The sequence below is a fragment of the Pyxicephalus adspersus genome, chromosome 5, assembly GCF_032062135.1.
Source record: "Pyxicephalus adspersus chromosome 5, UCB_Pads_2.0, whole genome shotgun sequence".
Lineage (NCBI taxonomy): Eukaryota > Metazoa > Chordata > Amphibia > Anura > Pyxicephalidae > Pyxicephalus > Pyxicephalus adspersus.
Window position 1 is genome coordinate 28,552,278 of NC_092862.1, and position 26,524 is coordinate 28,578,801.

The window sequence follows — 26,524 nt, forward strand, 5'->3', positions numbered from 1 at the left end:
TTTAAACTCCATTAAGATTAATTCTTTTATGTACAGATCATATCAATTTACAAAGATCTGCACATAACCTAAGTTCAAAGTAATTACAATTTGCATACAATTCTCATGCATCCAGAGGCTAACACATCTGATATCACAGGACCTATTTAACCTAGCTCCAATGTAGCCATCCTTATTCTTTTTATACTGAAGAAACCATAGAATTTATTTTAAATCCTAACTCTGGGTCACTGATATCACTACTTCCTCCTTTTCTGAATATTCACCATAAACCACTGTGGACAGCCCAATTGAAAGCCCTGGGTGTCTTAAACAGAGGGAGAGTGGAGACTAAAAGAATCACATGACCACTACTTATTAATACTAATTGGGTGAAACGTGCAGTTAGATTCAGATTCTTTTTTTTTATGCCTGCATTTAGTTAGGGGGATGGTGGTGGAGTGGAGTGACTGTGGGTGTCAGAAGTAATGGGACCTCAGTAAAATATTTACTTTTGTACCAAACATTAGCGTTAAGTATGTTTTTATTATGCTAAAAATACAATAAATACGTGTGATGATATTGAGTCTCCCACAAGTCATCCTGATATTTGCAGCATTGCAATTTTTTGCTTACATGCTCCTGAAGTAGGTAAATAGTATTATGATTGCAGGAGAAAAATGTTTTACAATTATGTTAAATTTATAGTCATATTGATTATAGTTGATTATCTGTCTTGTAAAAAAGGAGAATGGGCCAGCTCAATGATTTAATGCTGCATTATTGATGCTTTTCTTGGTGACATAATACCTCTGCAGTTGGTAGGCTTTGTACCCCAGCAGTGGTATGATTTACATGAAATTGCCCGTTTCCTATGCATCATTAAATTTCACAGATACCAAACTACAAATGAGTATAGTCACAGTATTTTGTATTACTATATTTTAGTAAATGTATGTCTTGACTAACATGCAGAAGATTGGCCACACTCAAACTTACTTAAGTTTTAATGTCTCGTCGTTTAATCTGTTCTACTTTGAAAGGTTACCTCGTTTCAGTTTATAATCCCTATTTTCTGAAGAAATTGTGTTTTAATACTGGGGTCACGATGGAAAATGAAACAAGGCACGGTTCACCGAAAACCAAAAGTAGATTCTGACTTTTTCTACTAGAATTTGAGGATCCAATTTTCTTGATGTCACTTCTGCTTCATATTGTGGGAATGATGGTCAGTTTTTGATGAAACCACTTATGAGAGGGTCACACTATTTTATACTAAAATGTACCTGTATGCATTGCTATAAATCATCTTCAAACCAATAGGGAAATTCATCTTTTCTGGATACTGTGTTTGGATAGAATATTCTATTCTATCTGTAGCAACTACAGATAGATGAACATTCAGCAATTTACAAATGTTACCAAAAGTGAATTGCTTTTCTAAATGAGCCTAACTAAACAAATGAAAACTAACCTCTGTAGCTGCAGGTACTGTGTGGAAATGAATCCTTAAGTTCTTTGTGGGGTGTTGATTTTGTCCCTTTTCCTGTGCTTGTGCTTTGTGATAGTATTAAAGATTGGAAGGCTGTCAGTGCTTTGTGTTTGTATTAAAGATTTGGAAGGCTGTCAGATTGACAAGTCAGTTCATTTATTCCTGTATTCTTCATTCTAGATCCTTACCTGCACACTTGGTTGTACTTTTTGCTTGTGTTAATTGGGCTTGTGGATGCAGGAATATAGATATCCGGTCACATTCTCTGTAATGGATTTGTCATAGCCATACATAAAGCTTTAGAGAATCACCTGTCCTGGAAAGCAAATTAATAATATATGCGGCATCCAGAATCACTTTATAGCCTATACCAAGGTACAATAATAGGTGATAATTGATTCAATTATAGGTTCATTCTGCAAACAGACCATGCAGTTTAGGTGCTTTCAATCTGGTTTAAGCACTTCCCTTCACTTTTCCTCCAGATAATGAAGGATTTCAAAGATTTATACAAATTCTGGTCACTTCTATTAAACTTAATTTTTTAAGTGATCTCCTTAAAACAAAATGAAACTAACATTTTATTAATTTTTAAGCTTAAATTTTAGCAACCTACTGAGAGTGATTTTCATATTTTCTTTGTACACTACATTTTAAAATTCTAAATTGAGTGATCTGAAGCTTGTTTTGCCATGCAGAGAGGAGACCATAGGTCCACTCGTGTGAATCCATAATTATGGCATATTTTCTCCATAATACACATGTACTAAAATGATTTGCATCAGCTGAGCATGTGGATTTTAGTTCAGTTGAGACATTTGCTTGTACACATTCCTCTCTAATGATTATTATTTGCTTTAGCAGTAGGACTGCATCTCCATGGAAACAAGAACATACTTTTATCAAAGAATAGATGAAAACTCTGCGTGTGGAAGAGAACATCTGACCTTATTATCTCCCATTGACTCTCCATACATACATACATACATACATACATACATACATAATGTACTTTACTGCTCATACAGTCTTGTGTTACTTCATATATAACATGTGCATTGCCTTACTGAAAATTAAAGTCACACACTCCAATATTTAACTGAATGGCCTTTAGCTTTGGTTACAGCACACATTAGCCATGGTATTGTTTCAGAATACCTACACAATGCCACAACATTTGTAGTTATTAGTTTTTGCCAAGATCTTGTGTTAATAATGAGAGTGAGTGTTGGACCACTGTTTAAAGTTATTTCGGTCACGTCACAAAAATTCTTAATGGGGTTAAAGTTTGGACTGTGTGGGTGAATCCATGTGTGAAAATAATGTTTTATGATCCCTGAGCCACGCTTTTACAATCTCATGAATCCTGGCATTGTCATCTTGGACTATGCCATCATAAGGAAACTCTATTGATGAAAAACCTGATCATTCCATATATTCAGGTAGTTAGCTGACCTAATTTTGGGAATGGTGTTGACTCTAGATCTGACCAACTGAAGCATCCTCAGGGTTAACTACACTTTATTGGGTTATTGGATTGCAAAGAGGCGTGCAAGTGCAAGCAGTTTTCTAAATCTTTATTGCAGACTCTGTATTCTAGTTGCAGGTGGTGATAGGGATAAGGGGGCTTACCTTCTGTAGTCACATGATCAGTAAGGGGAATTGGCCAAAATCAGCAGTGAGCAAAATTAGATGAGCATTCTTTTTTTTTTTTTTTTTTAACCTACCCCTGCATAACTTTTGTATAGGCAAAAAGTTTTCATTTTCAGAAGTAGATAAGAAGGTTAAAACCCCTGCCAGTTTTTTTTTCTTTTGCCATCTAGAACAGGAAGTGAACATAAGTTTCTGTAATGACACACACAAATAGAACTAGACATTAGAAGGAATCTCCCAAAGTCAGGGAATTTATCTTCTCTTGTCTATTGTCCTCAGGACATTTCCTTTTGCTATGGAAAAGCTCCATTTTGGAGTTTTACTCACTTTCTTGGTGTTGGTGGTCATCACACAAATATAGGTGAATAATGAAACAGAAAACAAATTAAATTGGCAATAAAAATTACCTAGATATACCCTTGAAATACATTTTGGCAGAATGATAGCTGACAGCATTTTTAAATATTAATATAAATTTGCACTATATGTAGGAAATGGTAATATTTTAAACTGTAAAATATATTACACCAAAGTGGAGCTGCCCTTTGACAATAAAAAAAGGTTCTGTCCTAAAATTGTTAGTAGTAAAAATAAATAATAAAAAAATGGCTTTAGCTCTTTGAATTCAGGCCGATAGTGCACTCATTTAATGAAACTGCTATATATTTTGTCATTGTCTGGTTAGGCTGAATGTCTACAGCTGAGAATTTGTGCATGGGCTGCAGTATTTCCCCAAGCAATTTTCTGGATTGTGCAGATATAAAGCTTGTTTGATACAACGTGTCTGTTCTAAAATGAAGTTGTGGAAGGAAGAAGAAATGCAATCTGCCAGGGAGTAGCAGAGAAAAATCCAACTGCCCCTCTGAATGGGTACAGCTGTTTGAGCCAAAGTAAACATTACTGTGGTTGCATTTGATCATTTGTGTGGCTCTGTATTTCTTGGAGATTCATACAGTGCTATAGCCTCAGTAAGAACTGCATCATTATATAGCTTGAAAAAGGAATATTGGAAAATTCTTTGTTTCCCTGTGTATAACAATTCAATACCAAAACTGAAACCAGCATGGTATATCTTTCAGAAATAGGTGTCTGTGCTTGCATGGAAATAATCCACCCCAGCAAGATTTTTCTTTTAAAATGAGAATATGGAGACTAACATTGTTGACTTTAATTTGAAGATATGAATCCTAAATCATTCATTCCTATTAAAATCTGTTATCCTTCACAGAGTCAGTGACCTGTTTTGGTAGTAACACATTGGCGAGCATAACAATATTGGAGCCTACACCCTGTGGAAGCTTCTATATTTTAATTCAATTGAGTTATTTATCAATTCTTAACAAGTAGTAAATTAGCTTTAAAATAAGCCTGCACTAACCTTTGTAACAGGAAAATGAATATATATATTATATATAAATCAAGTAAGCCAAGCTGCTGAAAGATCTGCCTTTAGTGCTAAGAATCAATTGCTCCACACTGCTTGCCTTTACAATGTTTCAGGTCATTGTATAAAAAAAATATGAATATATATAGTTATCATAATTTCTTTTCAGCACTTTTCACCTTCCTACATTTTAGCATATGGTACAGGCTGCTACAATGATGATGAACTTTTGAGGTGTCTGAGGCTTTAAGAGTAAAGTGCGTACTTAGCTTTATTGGTCTATTTAGCAAGTTGTGCACACTTTTCACCTTAGATTCAAATAAAAAAAAAAACATGTAAATGTGTGAATCTCGGGTTGAAACAATGATCAAGACCTTCCACCCTTTATAGACAATATTGTGGTCTGTGTAAGCCCCCCCCCTCCCAGGAGAGATCACCCTTTAGTCTTTGTTAGTGACAATTGTGGCTATGCATACTCTTTTGCCATTGCATTTTGCTAAAACACAAAGTGGTGAATTATGAGTAACTGTTCCTTTCTTTTTTTTTCACAGATCATCTCAATTAGGATACAAGAAAATATCAGGTAAACTATTTGCTTTTTTTATATAAAGGCTACAGTCCTGAAAATCCAGAGTAATTTTCATGAATTGGCTGCATCCCGCTCAATCAATTAATACGTGTATGTTCACAATGTAATATAATTGTATACATAACATACTTATAACACCAACCATCTCATCTCTTTTTCTGTGTATTAATGGGATGCAGTACTTTGTTTAGCCTGAAGATGTCAGCAATGCAGCTGCACTATGAAGACTGGGTGGGTGTTGTAATCTGTTTTTTTGCCTCGTGTTGCTGGTGGCCCTCATGTTCAACACATTAAGGTCAACCTGCTGCAAATAATTTTGTTGTCTAGCAAGTGGTTAAAGTTTAACCTTTTTTTTAAATTATTTTTATAATCAGAACTAAGGAATTTCTTAACCTCCCTGGTGGTCTGAGCCATACACTGTTTTGCGCAGAACTTTGTTGATTAATATTTTAGGTCTGCAATTCTTAGGAATAACTCCCGGGTATGATAAGTTTAAAACACAAAAATCAAAAAATTTAAATATTATAATCTATAAATAATTATAAAAAATAATGAATTTAATATTTTTTAAAAAAATTAAAACATTTTTTAAATTTGTCCAATCAAGGATACAATAATAGAATAAACTTTTGGATTTTTTTTTAATTTTGTTTATAACTTTGTTTACTGAAATCAATGTTTTAAAAGCAGATTACAATGTAATCTACTTTTAAATTTCCCGCCAAGGCTTTGGTAGAGAACGCCACTGAATCCAGAGAAGCAGGTAGGATTTTTTTTTTTTTGCTACCCCAAGTGTGGCTCAGGGTTACCTCTTTTGGTACATAAAATTCACCCCGAGCCACACATTAGTGATCACCATCAGAGGGTTAAAGTGACCTCCTTGTTACAAAACTTGGTTCTGATCATAGCTGTTCCTTAAATGAAGAAGTGTAATACTTGTAATACCTCTCCTGGCATCCACAGTGCCTAGCACCACTACAATGCAGCAGCTTTCTGTGGCAGAAGGGAGTATGTAATACATTTCTGTTTTGTCTGGCAGCAAACCTTTGAGTGGACTAATATCTATTAAGTCCGGCAAATTTTGTTGGGGTGGGTGGGTGGTGTTTGTTTCGGTATTGACCAGTTAGTTGGTATACAAATTTACACCATCTTTATGCACACTTTAATTTAAAGTCAAACAATAGGCACAGTAAAAATATTAAAGTCCCCCTTGTACTGGAAGGCTGTGCCGTAGACCCACAAAGGTAATCTTGGTTTAATAGATCACCCAGGTTCACTGATGAAAGTGTATCTTCTCCAGCCTTGGAGAGCTTTAATAAATCAGGCCCAATGTTGTTTCTTCAGTTTGTGCTTCCTCGTCCCTTTAAAAAATTTTTCTAAGAGTCACAAAAAAACAGAAGTGTGGCAGAAACTCTTAATTCTTCACACTTAAAAAAATAAAGAACTGTATTCTTTAGAAAGGCTTTAAAGAACGATGTGTCACTGGCAGACTTTCCATAGTACTCTGAGTTTGAATCGTCCATCATACCCTAGGCTTCTTCTCCAGTAGTATTTAACATTGTGATTTTGCAGGCTGACTCACACAGCCATTTCAAAATGTATTTTGGCAATCTGTACTGCTAGATTCATGCAGAGAGAATAAAGAAGTATTATTCATCTAGAATTAATTGTGTTCATTAGCACAGATGTAAACACAACGTAATCATCTGTGGAGCTGTTCTCAAAAATTACAGGCAAGGAATAATCAGACTTTGAAGGCAGGAATTTGGGTCACTTTGGCTAAAGTATTCTTCCAAATTCACATCTATTGATTGCAAATATTTAGGGAATCATATTTTAGTAAAAACCTTTCAAATCCTGATTGTTATACATTGCAATTTTATATAAGCCAGACTGTTATGTTAGGTGTAATGGTTATTTAAGGACTAACTAAAGCCAAATTCTCAAAGCAATTATATTAAATGTGCATTTGAAGCATTATTTTTGGAATGGAACCTTTTACTTTAAAATCATTATTGGTTTGATTTAATAAAGCTCTCCAAGATTGGAGAAGATGTACAAATTTTGAAATGGATTTGTTTCAGGATTTAAAGCATTTCATTTTTAAGAAATCAATTCCAGGTTTGCTGAATCACACAGGTTCTCTATGATAGTCTAGCTTCAACAGTCTTAAAGAGTTTTAATAAATCAGAATCTGTGTAGTTGTGCTTTCATTTAGCTGTTTACATTTACAGATTTAAAATCCCTCATGCATTTATTTTAACAGACTGTGGTCAGACATCTACTTACTACCAACTCTATATACATTTCAGCAAAAACCAAGATGGCTTTGTTAGGAAAAGAATCCTTTTTTTATCCTGGTCATACCAGTAGATGGCGGTGTCTTCATGTAATATTTGTAAAGCACTTTTGCTGTTGGCAGTATGATGAGCAGTTATTACAGTTTGTTAGATACTTTACATGAGGACACACTGCCGTCTACTGGTGGCCAACAATAATGCACAAAAATAATTCAAGAACCAAGTGCTCCATCATAACCAAATCAAAAGTACCAATTGCTTTAACCTGTAATAAAGAGGGAAATAATTCACAAATTAAGCCTTTGTGGTTTTATTTTTTACCCTTTTAAATAAGAGTTGTAAAAGTAACACACCAAGTATGTATTCACATTAATTAGATTTTTGTTTCCCTTAAAATTTAAGCATTTGAAACAGTCTCTGTTTACGGTTCTCATGCAAAAGTGTTTTTTTTGCAGGAGGTTTTATAATGCGTAAATTATTTTTCTTTTTTTGAGACATTTCCAGAGGTTATTTAAATTGAGTTCACAATCTAACCTTTTAGAAGGGGAAAACACTCATCCTAATTCATAGAATAAAATATAGAATCTGTTACTTTGCATTTCTCAATGTATACTCATGCATAATATGACAACCTGTTGTTAGTTAGCATAGATTTGGAAGTTAAATTTAACTTAATTCTTGTATTGCCAATCTGTGCAACCCATGAACATTTAAGAGGAAGTACATTGGTATTGAATTAGCCACACAAAAATCAATATTCACACATGATGTAAAGGGGAAATGATTAGCAAGCTGACATTTAAAATAAAAACCTGTCCTTATAAAAACCTTGGCTTCATTACATTTAATGGGAACAATTTGTCCATTTATTCTTCTTGACATGCGAGGATTTAGCAGGAATAGATGTATAGATGGATGGTCATTTTAGATAAAAGAACTACTATTAAAGCAGAAACATTCTTACTTTAAAAATACTGTGACTACCCAGGTTCTTGCAAAAGGGATGTGCTACTTTCCCTACCTCTTAGATTGTAAGCGCTTCTGGGCAGGGCTCTCTCCTCCACCTGTTTCATGGTTTGTATCTGTCTGTCATTTGCAACCACTATTTAGTGTACAGCGCTGCATATTATGTCGGCTCTATATACATGCAGTTTATTAATACTAAAGGCACAGTTCCTTCTGCAATAAGATAAACTTAGCGGCCTGATCATGTTTTTAAATACATAACTATAGTTCTGCGTTAATATCAATATAGGGAGCATAATTTACCAGCTGAAGGTCTTCGTTTTTCTTTCAGGTATTTTTTCACCAGTCCACCCAAATTACTTTTGTCAGAGAACTCTTCCAATAGTTCTACAGAATAGCTTTTTCCAAGTACACACACATCTGGTTCCTTGCTACTTCCTGGGTACAGAAAGCTTCTTGTTTTTTTGTTTTTTTTTAATAATCCTAATTCAGCTCCTGCCATTACTGTAATTAATACTCCCAGGTTGCACCTAGTATATTCATCTAGGAACGTTGGACTGCAATTCTGTCACGCAAAGCAGCATATCTGCTCTCAATTGGTCCCAAGCTAACTCAAATGCTGCTGTGTTCAACATTGCCATGTTGGAAAGTAAAAGCATTGATGGTTGGCTCAAAATCAAGAAGAAGGATGTGTTGGAACGCTGAAGCGCTGGCCCCCTGATTCATGTATAGAAGCGGGTTTAAATGCCTTGTGTTGCAAAGTGTATTTTTATCCTTGCTGCAGCACTAAGAAGAAAAAATGAAAGAATTTCCCCAATCTATTACTGTATATGCAGCCTGGCATAGACATTGCAATGGTATAAAGTGCTGTTCCTCCAGAGTTTGCTAGGGGTTGCTTGAGCCAAAAGCAATTCGTGCCTCCCAGGTCTCGGTGTAAATGGCACCAATTATCTTTTTGGTTATCTGTAAAAAACTTTAATTAAAATATATTCCTCAATTGCCAAATATTTTTTGGGTGCACTAAATACCCTTTGAAAGATCCACTTATGATGTAAAATGTTGTGGTAATATAATTGCTGTACGGGTACGTACTACAGGCGTGCAGAAAACTACAGAAAGGGCCGGATACAAGACCAGTCACTCTGCATAAATACAGAGGGCAACAATGACTGGTCTTACACAAAAAACAATATTGTATCCCAAATTACTCCACCGGTCTGGAAGAAACAACAAAGCTCAATGTAATTCATCTAAGTATACACAAGCCTCTTTGTGTTTAGACAACATCCTATTTCTTATCCGGGATTTCAGTTTTAATCTTTATTTCTGTATAATTCTTATTTCCTTTATAAACTTGCAATCTTGTTGCTGATAAGTCACTAAGGACAAAAAAAGTTAGAACAAGAGAAATACTCACCTGTTTTCACCGTGTCACTTTCTCACCGCCTCTCCCTTGCTAACAACACCATGGAAACAGGTGCGTAATTCTCACTGCTCTATCCAGCGTTGCTTTTGCCATCATTTTTTGCCAACGACACGATCACAAGTGTGACAAGGCCCTAAGGCAGTAACTGGCTGTCTGTTTATTCCTTTCACACAGCACATCTGTAACCTGGCACACGTGTGAAGTCTTTTGTGAGGCCGGACTGAACCTAGGCAATCTATAGTCATTACTGTAAATAGAAATGAGAGGTGCAGAGGTAACGTAGAAGAAAATTCAGCTCTTACAGATCATCATTATATAGTAATATTAGAGATAAATGAGTCATGATTTGGTCTTCAGCCCTTTCGTATCTCAAACTAAAAGGGGTGAAATTCTAACCCTTTATTCCATAAGCACTACAAAAAGGGCGCTAATATCTGATCAACAAGCTGGATCATTACAATAAAGTGTAAGCTCATTCTTGCAATTTCAATAGTAGCCAGATTTCACATTTTAATTAGATGAAGGTTCTGCTTGTCTCCTGCTGCTTCTCCCTGCTTCTCTCTGAGCTTTTCAATATACAAGGACTCCAAAACCTATGCCAAGGTATATTTTAAATTAAGTTGTATATAGAAATATAAAAATTTAAAAATAGATTATTAAATACAGAGCAGCAATAATTTGTGTCTTGTTAAATCTACCAGGGGTTTTTCTTTATTTTCTTTTTTTTAATTTTTACACAGGTCTTTACATTGGTAAGTTCCTTAAAATCAAAAGTCATTTTGTCAATATAAATTTGGTGAGAGGTTACAACTACTCTCATTTTTTTTATTTGTCTGTGTCCCCCTTCCCCCCCCCCCCCCCCCAAATTTCTTTATCCATTCAAAATCGTTTTTTTAAGTGCAGTTCCCAATGTTCTTGCTTGTTATCACTCTCTATAATAAAGTGTTGGAAATGGACACCAAGATTTTGTGAGGTTGTTGGGTATTTTATCTTGGCTACCTTCATAGGCCAGGATGATGTAACTCCAAAATTGAGGTTTATTCAATCCCAATATCCGTGTATCCTGGCTTCCAATTTGGGCAGATAAAGGGAGTGATCAGGCAGGTATGTTTGTTTTATTGCAAAAGAGGCATCTCCTGACCTGACCCTTCAATAAAGCCCTGCATAGTGGCAATTTTTTTAAGTGGAATATTAGTTATGTTTTGAACTATTTAACTGATTTAAAAAAAAAAATCCTTCTGTTTTTTTTTTAACCTAGGAAGACCAGAAATGCAGAATTTTAGTTTTTTTTTTTTTTTAATATATATACATGGGCATAAGTGCGTACATATATATAGATATAGAAAATGGAGGACTGTGGGTTCCTATGAATATTTACTTGTGCACAATGTGAACTGCTGCCCTTACTCTTTCTCTGTAACAAATAAAACAACCCTGTTTATTATGAACATGGCATGATGACAGTTTGGGGCTGTGCCAATGGCACTTTTGTTTCCATGAATTTGGGATGCGTCTCATCTGTTTCCCCTAACAGCAGCTGGGATCTGCACACCATTCAATGCAAATTCATTTTTTACTTGTGATTTATTTCTTCATTTAAGTGCCTGAAATAAGCCCATATCTAAGGGTACATGGTTTTTGTGGCAATAAATGAAATCCTATTACAGCGTATCATCGCCTTTTATCCTATTCCATTTGTTGACAAAGTACAGTGTGGTTTGGATTTTCTAAAATTTTCATTAACGTGACATTGCAAGATATAATTATTTGTCAAAATGCCAGCTCCCTGGAGATAGCAGTCTGTCGCTCTGTATTGGAACTTTTATGTCTCCATTAAGATAGGTAAAAAAATGAACAATTGTTACAGTGGTGTGAAATGTTTGTATTTCATGGGAAATATTATTCTGCATTTTAAAGCAGAATTATATTGGCAGTTGGTGATAAGCAAGTAACAAAACTTCCCATTGCCAGCAGCTTGCTGATCTGTATTTACCTTTGTTAAAATTTGAGGGGGGTCTTGGTTTATTGTGCTTTAGGAAGGTGGTGCAAAAATAGGAAAGTAGGAACTTTTGAAAGATTCTTTCAACTCTGTTTGCCAAACATATCCTTATGGTGGCAAAAGGACTTCTTTGAAGCTAAACTCCAGTTAGATGGTATACACAAAATATTGCCGCTCTCTATTTAATGATAGTTATTACTTTTTTCATAAATGCAAGCAGTGAAAGTAGTCTTTCGGGAGTCTGATCGAGTATAAGTCTCTTGCAATCTTTTGTAAAGCAGAGCTAATACTAGGAAAGGGAGAAGCAGTTTGAGTAGCCAGCACTTTGCTGCTGTTTTCTTATGCTAACACTGATGAAGCTGATCATCAGCATGTTGCTTCTCCTTTCACAGTCCATTCACACGCCAGGGGAGGGCCAAGACCTGTAAGTGTTACTCAACTGCAACACAGAAAAATTAGGTCTCCTGTGCTGCAAGGCAGAAGCCTACTGCATGATAGGGCTGGGGAACTCCATAACTGAATGCACTGAAATATGAATCCTTGTGCATGAAAATCGCTTGTAATAAATGCAGTATAAGCACAACTAGCACTTGTACCTGAATCTGCCGTTATATCAGGCTTCTGTATTCTAATGCATAGTGAGCATAGCCAATACAATAACCTATTTTAAGATGATGGGTATTAAATAATGCAAGGGAATGATGCATTCACCTATACCAGCAGTGAACATGCACGGGAAACATTTGAAATATAATCCCACATCAGTGATTTTTTTTTTGCCTGACATTTAAAAGAAAACCTCCAATAATGAAATATTTGCCAAGACCCCGCTACCTTGGTGTAAGGAAGTGATACCCATGTGTTATATCTGTTGGATATATTGATTCATACATGGCCTGGCTGCCCATATCATCTGAACCTAAAACTACTTCCAGATTAATGACCTGCCAGGCCAGGAATGTTCAGATAATGACATGCACACAATGACAGTTGCGGTGGTGGTGTGAATGATGTCCTCTCCAGCTCTCAGACCTTTATTAATAAGGCACAAAGTTTCCCCAAGCATTCATACCATAATTTCCTTCTTCAAACAACTGCTCCATTAATTTGTCTCTTCACAATTAATCCACAAATTCTCTCTACAATGATCAATTGTTAATAGTCCAGGGAAAAGGCTTTTGCTGATTTAATTGCCAATCAGTCTTGTGTTTTTTGGAGGAATTTTGGCTCCTTTCAGATTGCTTTAAAGGGAACATGTACGTTTTTATATATTAGATATATTAAAGAGCCATTCTATTAAAGGTTTCTTGGTCATCATTGGTGCTATATAGAGAACCTGTGGCTTTGGGGATAAATAGAAATCTTTTTCCTTTTTCCTCATTATTTGCCATTTTACAATATAAGGATTTATGCTTCAATTAGTAAAGAGACTACACAATATGTACACAAGCAGGAATCCTATTTTTCACCATAAAATCCACCTTCAAAGTAATCTTGATAAGACTTTCATGCTAAAAGCATGAAAGGATAGAAACTTCCTGGATTCTTTATTTTCAAAATCCATGTATCAGTGGTGATGGCCCTTCAGGGTTCTATTTACAAATCACTTTTTAACGTTGTGTATAATTCACTGAGTTACCAGCTGAGCTTCCTTTTCCTTTTATTGCATGACGTTTTATGTTGTTTGGTGATGGAATTTCGCCCGGGGATTGCAGTTATTTCTTGCTAGCCGTCTATGTCTGAGGACACACTATCTTACAATGGTTTATTTTATGTTTTTGTATTCTGAAAAGCAATTCCAAGTGACCGGAAACCGTTTTCTTTTACAGAGTATTGTGGTCTTCTAGGGTCAGAGTCCTAAATACTGTTTCATCCTCAGGGCATATATTTTAAGATGTCGAGTGATGTGTTGTACAGCTGGGTTGTTTCTTACTAACTTCGTATTCAGTTTCCAAAATGTTGGGAAGTTCAAAGTCCAAACTGGAGTTCATACCTGTGTCATGAGATAGATATGAAATAGAAAATTGCAAGAATTGTACTTTTTACCTATTATTTCATGCCATTGTTTGCACTGAACCATTGATTTATCAGTCCCAAGGTAATAGAGACTTGAAAACTTATTTTCTTCCTAATTCCTTGTTGGGTTCACTGCTCCTCTGTCATTTTGCTCATTTTGGCATGCTCTGTATTGGTACGTAACTTTATTGATCCAGCTAAAAAGAAAATGGATATCATGTACTTTACACTGCACTTGCATTAAACAATACAATTATTAACATATTAGGTAATATAAAGCAGCAATAATTTGTGTTTTTTTTTTTTTTTGTTGTTGAATAGTTGAGGCAGAGGGGTTTTCCCCTTATTCCCCTTATATATGGGTACTGTGTAGGGAACAAAAAGGTTCCCAATGAAAGAAACTATTTTGGGGGTTGAAATGTTATTGACCTGATAGTTATCCTCCGCTTTAGTTTTATCACTGTGCCTACACCTACACTGATTGGTAATTCACTGTAGAAACAATCACATTTTCTCAGTGGAAACCTACCTAATGGAGTAGCATTCTACAAGCATATATGACATTTTAGTATTTAAAGAATGTGTTTCCCTCCCCGCCCCCTCCCCTTTTTTTTTTTTTTTTTTTTTTTTTTTTTTTACATTCCTTTTTTAGTGCCTACAGACAGCTATCCCACAATGGCATTCATTAGGGTTAAGTTAGGTAGCTGGTTATCCTTAAAGGAAATATTAAACAACATTTTGTCTGGATGGATAGGTAATGCCACTGGATTTCCCAGTTACTGAATCTGCAAAGAATATCCTGCAAATTTTCCCACTTATACCAAAAAACCAATAGTAATAGGCACCATTCTACAGTTAGGTCCATAAATATTTGGACAAAGACAACTTTTTTCTAATTTTGGTTCTGTACATTACCACAAATAATTTTAAATGAAACAACTCAGATGCAGTTGAACTGCAGACTTTCAGCTTTAATTCAGTGTGCTGAACAAAAAGATTGCATAAATGTCATTGCCAGCAAAGGGTTTTCAACCAAGTATTAGAAATGAACATTTTATTTTCAGCTTTTTAATTTGTGAAATGAAGTGATTGTGTTAAAAACAGGCTTTAGTTCTCCACATTTTTATGCAATCTTTTTGTTCAACTCACTGAATTAAAGCTTGTTTCATTTAAAATTAATTGTGGTAATGTACAGAACCAAAATTAGAAAAAAAAAGTTGTCTCTGTCCAAATGCTTATGGACCTAACTGTATATTATATCTGACATTTGTTTCCTCATTACTGCTCAGTAAGTAGTGTTTTTTAGGTCGCTAATTTTGTGGTAGAACAAGTAGTACGGTCCAAACCATTTACAACTGGAACAGCTTTGTTAACATTTTTAGGATAACCTTGAAAACTCATTTAAGTTCATGACCAAAACCTCTTTATACCTTTTTATTTTCTAAAATATTGGCAACCTTACTGTTATTATTGAAAATGTATGAACAGAGCTGAACTGTCCCTGTTATCTTTTTATTGTAATAACCTAAGCAATGTGGTTTGAGTGTTATTTGTTGGAGTGTTTTTTGTACATTAAGTGCAGTAAACAGTTCAGAGTGCCAGAGCATCCATAATGATGTGGTTTTTACATCCAAGGCAAATGGAGATGATGCAGACAGGGCACCCTTAGATATAATGTTCGGTAAATTAGATTAGTCTATAGAGCACACACAACACGGCCTCTAATGTGCTGTAAATTCAGTGATAGAAATCTTCTCGCCTGCACTCCCCTGGTAGTAGAGAGAAAATCAATCAACTTTCTGTATCGTTCCACAGCAAGGTGAGGAGGAATGAAATTAGTCTGCGCCAGTAAAGGTCACAGTTTGATGTATACATGATCGTCATGCCAAAGCATCAACTTGTATCCTGTTAAGCATCTGTTAACCAGTTATGTAACAAACCATTACTACTAGTTTGCAAGATTTGTTTTCAGATTACCTGTCATCGTAATAAGAAACTGTAGGGTATTGGGATACATTTAGGTTATTATGTATATGCTAAACGAGAAGGGGGTGCTAATTGTTGGGGTGACATAATGCAGAAAGTTTTACATTTATTTGATGTCTTTTTTTTTTGGCTGACTCAAGTTGCAAGTTTTTTATAGAATCCCTTAGGGTCCCTTCTTCAGGCATACGCTCACACAATATTTATACACAGGTATAAAGAGAAGCTAAAAATATAACAATTTTACCACCCTTTTTTGTTCTTGGCACTCTTGAGTAACAATGGCAATGGTTTCTGGAACATAAATTTCAGACATATGGTAAACCACGGTTGTTTACCACAACTTAATGGAAGTGGTTGAGAACAATTTTTTGCATGGTTTTGCACCTGTTTGCACTGTGGGTATGGGATTCAACTGGTAGCTTCTGGCTGTTAACCATTGTATTGAAATTGAAAATATTTTATGTTGATGTTTCAATTAGACATAATGGAGAAAACAATACCGATAGACTATACATCAATGTCGTTTTTTGTTATTGATCTATTTCATGTAATCATAATTATCATAAGCAGGCAGTGTACGCCAAACACTAGTATAATTGCCTATATAGTGAAATAAAACTATTAATAACATTTTGGTACATTTGCACAGTTAAGTAGTAATGGGTATTGTAATTAATTAGGATTGTGCAATAGTAATTGTGCTTTTTAGTATTAATGGGGGGTACAGTAGGAGATGAGAATTCCAATTGTAGAGATTTGAATGTTTGTAACAGGTTTAAATGGAAATGTAAACTATTGTTTTTTCATTTAAAGTTGCTTATCATTATAATAATGCGTTTGTTGTGGTCACTGTTGCCTAAATGGGCCACTACAGAAACATCTGTTTTCGTTTTTATGTAATTGTGAATCTATTTAAGTTTAACCATAGGCAAAAGTTTTGGCACATTTTCCAATATAGCCTTGCAGCATCATTCAGCAAAAGGTACCCAGTATTCTATATGCTGTAGTTGTGATACTGGGACTGGTACCATATAAGTGCTGTGGAAATGTATGCAGGTTTTGGATTCAAGGAGACCCATCTTGTACTTGCCAGTTCCAGGAACTTTATTAGTTAACTGTTTTAGATGGTTTTCAATGTTAAAATGATCATTATTCTCTGTGTAGGAAAAACTGAGTGATCTTTCCTTAAAACTTCAAAATGTAGGTTATAGTTACCTGTCGGACTATTTATATTGAGTTCAAGAACTTCCTTGTTCTTAGAAAATTGGTTTCTAAAATATTATGAAAATATTTTTTTTCTTTTTACAAAGCATTATTTTGTGTATTCTGTACAGTCCTCTGTAGACAATAGAGGGCATTGGCACCCAGCCACAAAGCATATTTGTGCAATAATAGACATTGATTGTGCTGTGGTATAGGAAGAATAACATGGTGATGAAATGTAATATACTGTATTGCAATGGATATAATTTATGAGCAGATTAAACTGGAGCCATTGGCTGTTCATAGCTATTAACTGGATGTAATAGTCTGCTATATAAAAATTATCTGAAAATCTTTGCTCACTAGGAGACCTAACGGAACCCTTTAGGACATGTTATATGGTTCACAAGTAATGTAAAATTATAGTATTGGGTTCTGCCTGCCTAAATGAACATGGTACTAGTACCATTCTTTGTATGTACCCACTTGCACTTGATGGAACGCTAAAACCCAGGTAATGCTTTTATTAAGTACTATTAAAAGTCTCCAAAAAACAAAGTAGGTGTCACTGAAAATCTATATTTTATGCACAGTGCATTTTGTTTTTCTTCAATATGGTTTCCCTGAGCTTCTGGCCAGGTAGCATGCCCACATCCCTATATGAAGTTCTAAATTTGACCAACATTCACCACAAACGCCATATATTCTCCTGCTTATGCCCGTCAATCATGATAGAGGGTATTTTTTCACACAATTACACTGACAACCAATCCTGATATTTTCTGTACCATAATCTTTAACAAATGCAACTTTACCTATAGAATTTCCAGAATTTTTATTTATTTTTATTTTTTTAAGGGCTTTTGGACCATACTGATATGATGGTATCACTCAAGTTGCTCAAGATATGTTGTCTGCACAACCACAATGTAATAAGTTCCACCACATCTCAAAGGCGGACTGTGGGTCATTTGAGTACAGTAAAATTTCTGTAATAGAGGAAGGATTTGAACTTTGTGACATGGAGCATTATCCTGTTGAAAGTAGTCATAAGAAAATGCATACGCTGCAGCCTTAGGGGGTTGGATATAGTCAGCAACAATACTAAAGTAAGTGTGTCAAGGAAATACCCCCCACGCCATTACCACTGTTGCCTTTCTATCAGCTGGAAGCAGTCTGAACATTATCCTCTGACTACCTCAATCAACTAGGAATTTTCACCCAAAGGATTGCCATTCAATGGATCTGTAGTTTCTGAAATTATCAAACCAACCAGTCTGGCACCAGACAAACATGTCATGTTAAGTAACATAACTCACCTTCCTTCCTCTTTGTGAAGCTCAGATTGATATATAGATATATATATATAGATATAGATACATAGATATTGTGACACCAAGGCAGGATTGAAGGTGGAAGGGAGATATATTTGCCCAGGATTCCTCCCCTGTTTGAAGTAGCAGGTGGAAGACTCTCACCTGTGAGGTAATTAATGAAGAAACACTGAGGGTGGGGATATAACATAGAGCCAGGAGCTCAGCCAGTAGTTCAGCTTGGCTTGGAGACACAGACAGGGGTCTGTGTGAGTTCAGCTCTGTTTGGAGACACAGACCGGTAGATTGTGTGAGTGAGCTCTGCTTGGAGAGACAGTCGGTCTGTGTGAGGGAGCTCTGCTGAGAGACTCAGAAAGTCGGTCTGGGTGAGTGAGCTCAAGCTGAAAGGGAGAAGCCCTCCAGCTGATAGACAGGGACATCTGATGTATAGTAAGTGCCGGACAGGCAAGGTTTTCTTTTGCTGTTTTGTTATTTTACCTGCAACCTTCAATAAACCTGGCTGCAAGCCAACTTAAGGCTAATATCTTGGTGTGCGATCCTGAGCGTTAACCCCTCACAATATATATATATATATATATATATATATATATATATATATATATATATATATATATATATATATATATATATATATATACGCAAAACACAGCTTACTCACACGCCTTTGTTCTAGTGAGCAACAAACTTCAGCATACTCCTCCAAAAGAATAAAATTCATATACTGCTAATAACTTGGGTTTGTTGGCATGTTGATGCTCAGGTACTACAAGAGACTGATAAAGCATAAAGTAAAAAAATTGGCTCACATGTCTCCATGCCTCCAAGTTCTCAGTATTCCTAATTATTTGAAACAAGAGCAGTAGCTGTAGAATGGATTGGTGGATTTGCCGAAAATGCAAGGAAAGCCAAGTATTTTTGGCTTGGGTGTATTGTATATTACATGTAATTTATGATTTGTTTAGATGTGCTACATGTTGTCAGTTCTTCAAAGAAAGCTTCTGAATGGTTTGTATTCCATTGGTAGTGGAGGAGCTATCTCTAGGTATAACTATATCAGTTCTTATTTTTTTTATAGGCTCAGGAGGAACTGACCATATGCATATTTCAGCATTCCTATTCCTGACATATTTATTGTCTGTGCTGTCCTCTTTCCATGTGTCAGAATGATGGAAAACTGCATAGCAAAAACCACACGGTGCAGTATTATATAAAGAAGCACCAGTACCATGCTCTTATCTTTTACAGTATATCAAAAAATCAGCTTAGGGGGACAGTTGAGAAGACTGAAAAATGTTTATTTGTCCTTGTGCTACCGACATTGATAGGCAGATGTTGGAAATAAAAAGGGGTATGCATCTGTAGGCACCGCTAATCTATAATGACCGTGTTTCAGCTAGTTGCGAATAACTTCAAATCTGCTATAAATAAATTCAACGTTATTCTTTTAGAGAAACTGCTTGTTTCTATGCAAATTAATTTTGCTCACTGCATACATTTCCTGACATTTGGCAATGCTCCTTCGTGAAGATATGTTTAAAGCTTAAAATGATGTTTTGCCAAATTCATTTTCATGTCATTTTTTTTCCTACTACAAAAAATTCAAATTTCGTCTACTGGGCTCCTGGTGGAATAAGTTTCCTGAAGAATACTGCTCTCTGTTGTGTGTGTTAATATATTTGTATGTATGTTTTCTGTTCTTTTCTATGTTATTGGAGTTGAAATACACTCCAATCCTCCCTATCCAAGAATTAAATGCCTCTTGACTTTCTAACCTGCAATACTGAAATCAGTTTGCTAAGGGCAGCATGGATATGTGTCTTTTCTTCTATTTAATACACAGCACTGCAAAATATAACTTTACTATTTTTGTGTGTTTTTTTGATAAAGCATAAAGCAGCCCATACGCTTCGGCCAGTTTGTTCCTCCTTTGAGATGTTAGGATAGATTCGGTACATGTGTATACACCAGAAGTAACCACCTGTTGTCTGTCTTTGTCTTCCTGTAAGAGGCGTCAGCTGAAAACACATATCATCTAAGAAAACTAACTGTAATATGTGTGCTCAGTGCATTCCTACCATTGCATAGATGCTTCTTGAGAGTCTTGCATGTCAGAAATGTCCCTATTTTAACTTAAGAAAATAAAAACATTGCCTAGTGCGTTTTTCTGTGTGGCAGCATGTGTCCATTTGGTTGTTTTTTGGGCAGGTATGCCAGGCCCTCATCTTTAGTGAAGTTTTGTTTTTGTTTTTTAAGGTAGTTTAGATAATATGTGAAAATTCTAGATGTAAAATAGGATTTATTATACATTATTAATGGTATAAATGTATAAAAAGAAAAATAAACCTAACGCAATGCAGATTCCTAACATTCACATAGTTAAAACAGCATTATTTGCTCTCATTTTAAAGCTGCTTTTCTCTTCTTCTTTTTTTAAAACTCATGCTTTTCTCTTCTTCTTTTTTAAAGCTCAAACTCTCCCTTGTGCTTTTAATGATGCAATTGCGTTATTAACATTTTACATATTTGGTGAATGAGAATCTATTCTGAATCATTTCTGCTCTTAAGTTCTTTTTGATCTTTCTTCCAAATTCCTAAATATCCCTCAATCCACCTCCTGGTAAAAAATTCCTTGGAACCTGCAGTTTGATCCATAGGATAATAAAGTTCATAGCTATTAGAGCTAGAATACACACTGCAACCAAATGGAGGTCACCAGATTTTTGTGTTTAAGCTAGAGTGAATGTATGTAATTTATTATTATTAATAAACAGGATTTATATAGCACCATTATATTATCCTGCGCTGTACGTGGACCCTTACTGTTAAGTGGTAGCAATGTTCTGTCCCGGACTCCTGTGTGGTCACTGACTAATGGGCCTCACTGGAGATTACAAGTCTCTGTTTTAACATAATATTAGGAGGGGGTGCTGAGAAGTTTCTGGCTTTGCCCAGAAAGAAGAAAGCCAAAGTTATGAAATAACACATTTATTCAACATATTCCCCCGTGAGACTGATGCACTTGGTACAGCATAGTTGCAGCTTTTCTAGACTGTTCAGCAGCAAGTTTGACGTCAGAAATGTCCTCAAAACATTGCCCCTTCAGATGTTTCTTCAAATTTGGGAACAGATAATAGTCCGAAGGGGTCAGGTGAGTGGGGGGGGGGGGGGTTGGTGGAGCAATTGGAAACCCAGTGTGTTCTATTTGGCAGCCACAACGTTGGACGTGTGCGCAGGTGCATTGTCCTGCAAAAAAAGGGATCCCTTTGGTCAACTTTCCATGGCGTTTCGTCTTAATTGCCTCCTTCAGCTGGTCCAGGAGGTTAGCATAATACTGTCCGGTGATACTAGAGCCCTGAGGTAGCTAGTCCACCAACAGAATACCGTCTTTGTCCCAGAAAACAGAAGCCATTACTTTTTTGGCTGATTTCTGGATTCCTTTGACTGTTCCTTGGTTTCAGGATCATAGATATGGAGCCAGGTTTCACTAACCTAGCCAAAAAGTCCTATGCAGCTTCAAAATGGGCCAAAATGCATTTGGATGCTTCAACTTGTTCCTTCTGATCACTGTTCAAACATTTCTGCACCCACTTCGCTGAAGGCTTGCGCATGTCTGGGATACTGGTGATGACAAACCCAACATGCTCCCATGAGATGTCAAGTATCTGGGCTATCTTTTTTGCAGATATTCGCCAGTCCTCAATAATCAGCTCGTGGGCAGCATCACAAGTTGAGGCTGGGGAAACAAAAACTTCATGACAGCCCGTAACTCCAACGACGTGAAACTTGCTTGTGCCTCTGCCATCACAGCTTCTCATTAAAAGAAAAAACTTTTTCAAGAATCGCAAAGACCTAATATTTGCAGTTACATACTAAGATATTAGGCTGTCATATGCCCCCACACTCCTTTTTCTATGTCATTTGGGAGGGGGGCAAAGCCAGGAACTTTTCAGCATCCCCTCGTATATAGGCACAGTCAACTGTTGTCACTTCTGGTAAACTTACCCTAAAAAACCCCTTACAGCCATTACTAAAGTATGTGTATGTGGACAGGACCGTTCTGATACAGGGCTACTTTACGGTTGTTACACTGTTTGCACTAACTTTATTAGTGTACTATTGACGACATGTCTACTTTTCCTTTGTGTCTTTTACATCTGCCTAGATTTCAGTTTACCACTTTTCCAATTGCATCTGTAATTCAGAATAAATATTTCATTTATAAGTTAACTGGAATTGAGTAACAGACACTGTAATCATTTTTATGTAAGTTTTTTTTTTTTTTTTTTTTTGCTGTATTTCCATTTATGATTTTTGCTGGCTTGCTTCTTGGATTTTATTCTGCTGCTAAATTTCTAGAAATAGGGGAAGCTGGTGTTCCTGCTTTTCTTATGACAAAAGTAAAAGCCAAACTTTAGCCAAAACTGTCCTCATTAGAGAGATTCTCCCCTGACTCCCTTTTTGTTGTCTGAGACTAAATGTAAGGAGTGCCAGACAACAGTAAAATAATTTTTACTAGTAGACTGGTTAAAGGTTTTAATCTATTTCAGAATAATATTCCAGTTTTATGTGCATGGAAGAGTAATAATAGCCCCTTACTTCCTCTGTGCTAACAAGTAAAACTGGTTCATGTGTTTATTATTCCTATTAAAGAATATTTACATAGTGCCAACATAATATGCAGCGCTGTACATTAAATAGGGGTTGCAATTGACAGACAGTGACACAGGAGGAGGAGGAGAGGACGCTGCCCAGAAGAGCTTACAATCTAAGAGCTGGGTAAGTATCACATAATAGGAGGGCAGTGCTCAACCCAAAATTATTTTAAGCAAGGTGGGAGAAAATTGTAGGCAAGTGGTAGCCCCTGTACTGTGACCCAACTCATCAGTAACTGCCCAAAAACAGCCGGGTGGTTACTGAAAAGTGCCGGGTAGTGCGCCCAGCTAAAAGGGGCTAGGGAGAACACTGGGAGGGGAAAATGTGTTTAGTAGTAAAAGAGGAAGTAAACTGAAAAATGCCGAAAACACCCACGTCGTCCCGGCATCCGTCTTCGAGACAGCGCCTCGGGCACCGCTATCTTCGCCTCTTCTTTCTACGTCACCTGACCCAGACACGGGATCAGGTGACGTAGGTTGGAAAAAGACTTGCTGATCTCACTGTTCATGCATGAGATCGTCAATTTTTTTCCCTTTTCACGAAAAGGCTCCTTCTGTGCATGCAAAACAAACAAACAAAAAAAAGTTTAGGTATGATTTAACTTTGATTTACAAATAACATCTTATATTCTCAGAACATTTTATGTGCTAAAGAGAGAGCACTGTTTTGGTTATCTCCTTTTAGGCTTATTTTATCTCATTGAAGTCTTCGGTGGTTCCAAAACACCAGGAGTGATGAAGCAGCAATAGGGACTGTTGTCACACATTTACCAGTGTGTAAATTTTGGTTTGGCAATTCAGCTTTTTACATATTTTTTTTTTACATACAAGGAGTTTAGAAAATGCATGAAAACACCTAAAATGCTGCTTTTTGATATTTTAGGACATGCATAGAACTAATGTATATCATGTTGATATCCCTATATATACCAACATAATATATTTAGTATGTAGTTGTTGAAGAATGACTAATTCGTACAGCTGAAATAAAATGACAACACCCTCTGGTTATTAGGAAGTTAATGGATGTTGCATTATTTACATATGTTAATGTGCTGCAAATTAGGAAGCATTCAGTAGGCAGCAGTGCAGACATTTCTAGGCAGCCGCAGTGGAACCCAACATCAGATTCCTCTTGTTTGCTCGATAAGTCAACTATTCAGGGTCAGCCACATCCATCAAATCACTACATAGTGAATGCTCACAGTACTGTCTGCCCTGACATCAGCAGAAGACTTTTTTTTCTTTTTCTAATGAAATAAAGAAAGCTCATCCATCTGCTGTGATAAATGACCGGCTTATTGCTTTGGCACTGCAGATAATTCCATTTGAAACATATTATTCATACACATACAAACGATTCTTCAGGGCTGGAGGAATGAAACGTTCATAACCATTAAAATGCATAACATTTCTGCAATAAATGCTGAAGCTTACAAAGAAGGCTCATCCTCCTCTATTAATATTGGTATAACGAGCGAACAAAATCTGCTGCTGGATGTTGTAACTGAGTTACATTGAATGCTATGGTAGGAGTATTGGGCACGTATGGGAAATATAACATGAAAGAACAGCATGTCTACAGATTCTTTTTTCTATCCTAAATTTTGTAAAAAATAATAGGTTTAAAATCTATTTGTCAAAGCTAACTCAACAATTTGCCACTAGGCAATTTGTGTACATGAGCCCCATTGATAGGCCAATAAAGTGACTTTAGAACTAATGGGATGGTAGCATGGCCCAATATTGCTTTTGTTGACCGTTTAGATTCCATAATAATTGAATTAAATGATTTATTTACTAAATAATCATTTATAATTTGTCTCTATGGAAAAACCCCTGTATGGAGGAACTTTCATACGAGGAAAAAAAATGATAATTTACAAGACAAGCCTTAGATCCATCCACAGACTGAGTTCTGTGAGTCCCATGCTGGCTCAGCTGCCCTCTTTCCATGCTTGCTGTACCTCCTGCACCCACCATCTTTCTTCTGGGTTCTTCTCACATCACCCAAACTTACATTGTGCAGGTGCATTATGGGAAAGCCCCTGATGACTATTTTGGGCATGCACAGAACGAGCAGCCCACAGCCTCCTGGGATATGTGACACACTTCCGTCCTGTCCTGGAGGTCCTCCCAAAAGATATTTAAAAATAAAAAAAATACACTTTTTTGTATAAAAAGGTTATCCGCCATTTTATGTAATGTAAAAATTTGGTGATAAGTCTGCTTCAAATTATCGGGCGATGCACCTTCCAAAAAAAATATTAATTATTAAAAAAAAAAAAAAAAGCTTGCTGCGCTTGTTTTTTTCTTTTTCTTTGCTTTCATCATATGTGTAGCATATAGTTCATATGGGATGTAGGCTGATCTGTTAGTTGAGTGCTGTTGTGCTATGTGAGAGGTTACTACAAAGGTGTTAAAATGAAGAATAATTTTAATAATATTATTAATAATATTGAGCTTTTTGTACATAGTTTAGGGATTGTATGTTCTCTATACTGGGGTCTAAGTAGATTGGGTATTTTATTGGTCTCCCAGACAAAAATCCAAAATGAAGACCATGAAATGGCCTCTTCTGCTGGGAAGTTTATGTAGAGAATTCTTTCAGGATGTTAGAGATGTTTAAATGATGATTCTTAACTGATAAGCAGCTTTAAGCTGGGAATAAATAAAAAACTTCCCACGTCCCCAAAAAACTCCCTTTTTAATTACATAATATAACAGTTTGCAACATGTTTGCATTACCGGAACCAAAAGTCCCTTTTATAAGAGTATATATGTGGTTGTTCTGGTTCATTGCCCACTGGGATTTTTTTTAGGGTTCCTAAAACTGCCTGCTTCAAAGCAACCTATCGTATTAAACTTGTATTCTCAAAATTACAAGTTTAGACAATATGACTATCAGTAATAAGTTATATTGCTGTTACCATACTCTGGTCTATGATAGGTCATATTAGCTGCTCCTAACTTCAGCTTATTAAAATGCTATGGAGTAGTGCAAAATTGTCCTTTTAAAAGGGGGCACCTTACCAGCCAAAAGATTTGCATACAAGTTTATCAAGTTTTCTGGTAATACATTTGTCCAGTTTTGCATTTAAGGCATTCATTTCAGACACCAAAGCCAAATTGGTGATTACTTGTTTTTCTACTAATAGTTGAAGTTTAAACTTGGTTTTGGTTTAGCCCCGAATAGTCCCCTTCATTCCACTAATTAGATCATCAGTCTTATTATAATCATACATACACCCGTATTATCACTCATCGAACGCTCTTGTTTTAGCATGTTGCCATTTTCAGATTGACAACTTACCAGGCATAAAAGCCAAATTCCACAATTTTAATAAAAAAATCTGCTCATGTTTTTCGTTTTATGGAATAGTTACAGGTGGATGGCTTTCATTTCTGGTTTACTAAGCCTTGCTTACAATCCGATATGACTTCCACCAGGTTCACCAACAAGTCTGTCACCTAATGTCATATTCAAATTACACACATTTCATGGTTATTTGCAAATTTGATTTGTCTGTTCCCAGAGTAGATAA

General features: G+C 36.0%; 1 protein-coding gene across 2 annotated transcripts in view; it reads left to right on the forward strand.

Annotated features, from left to right (window-relative positions):
* Positions 1 to 26,524, forward strand: part of PAG1 (phosphoprotein membrane anchor with glycosphingolipid microdomains 1) — a 120,150-nt gene that overhangs the window by 30,732 nt on the left and 62,894 nt on the right. For both annotated transcript variants that reach the window (XM_072411006.1, XM_072411002.1), the window contains one exon: positions 5,060 to 5,091. The gene's annotated coding sequence lies outside the window, so the exon portion shown is untranslated. The remainder of the gene's footprint in view (positions 1 to 5,059; positions 5,092 to 26,524) is intronic.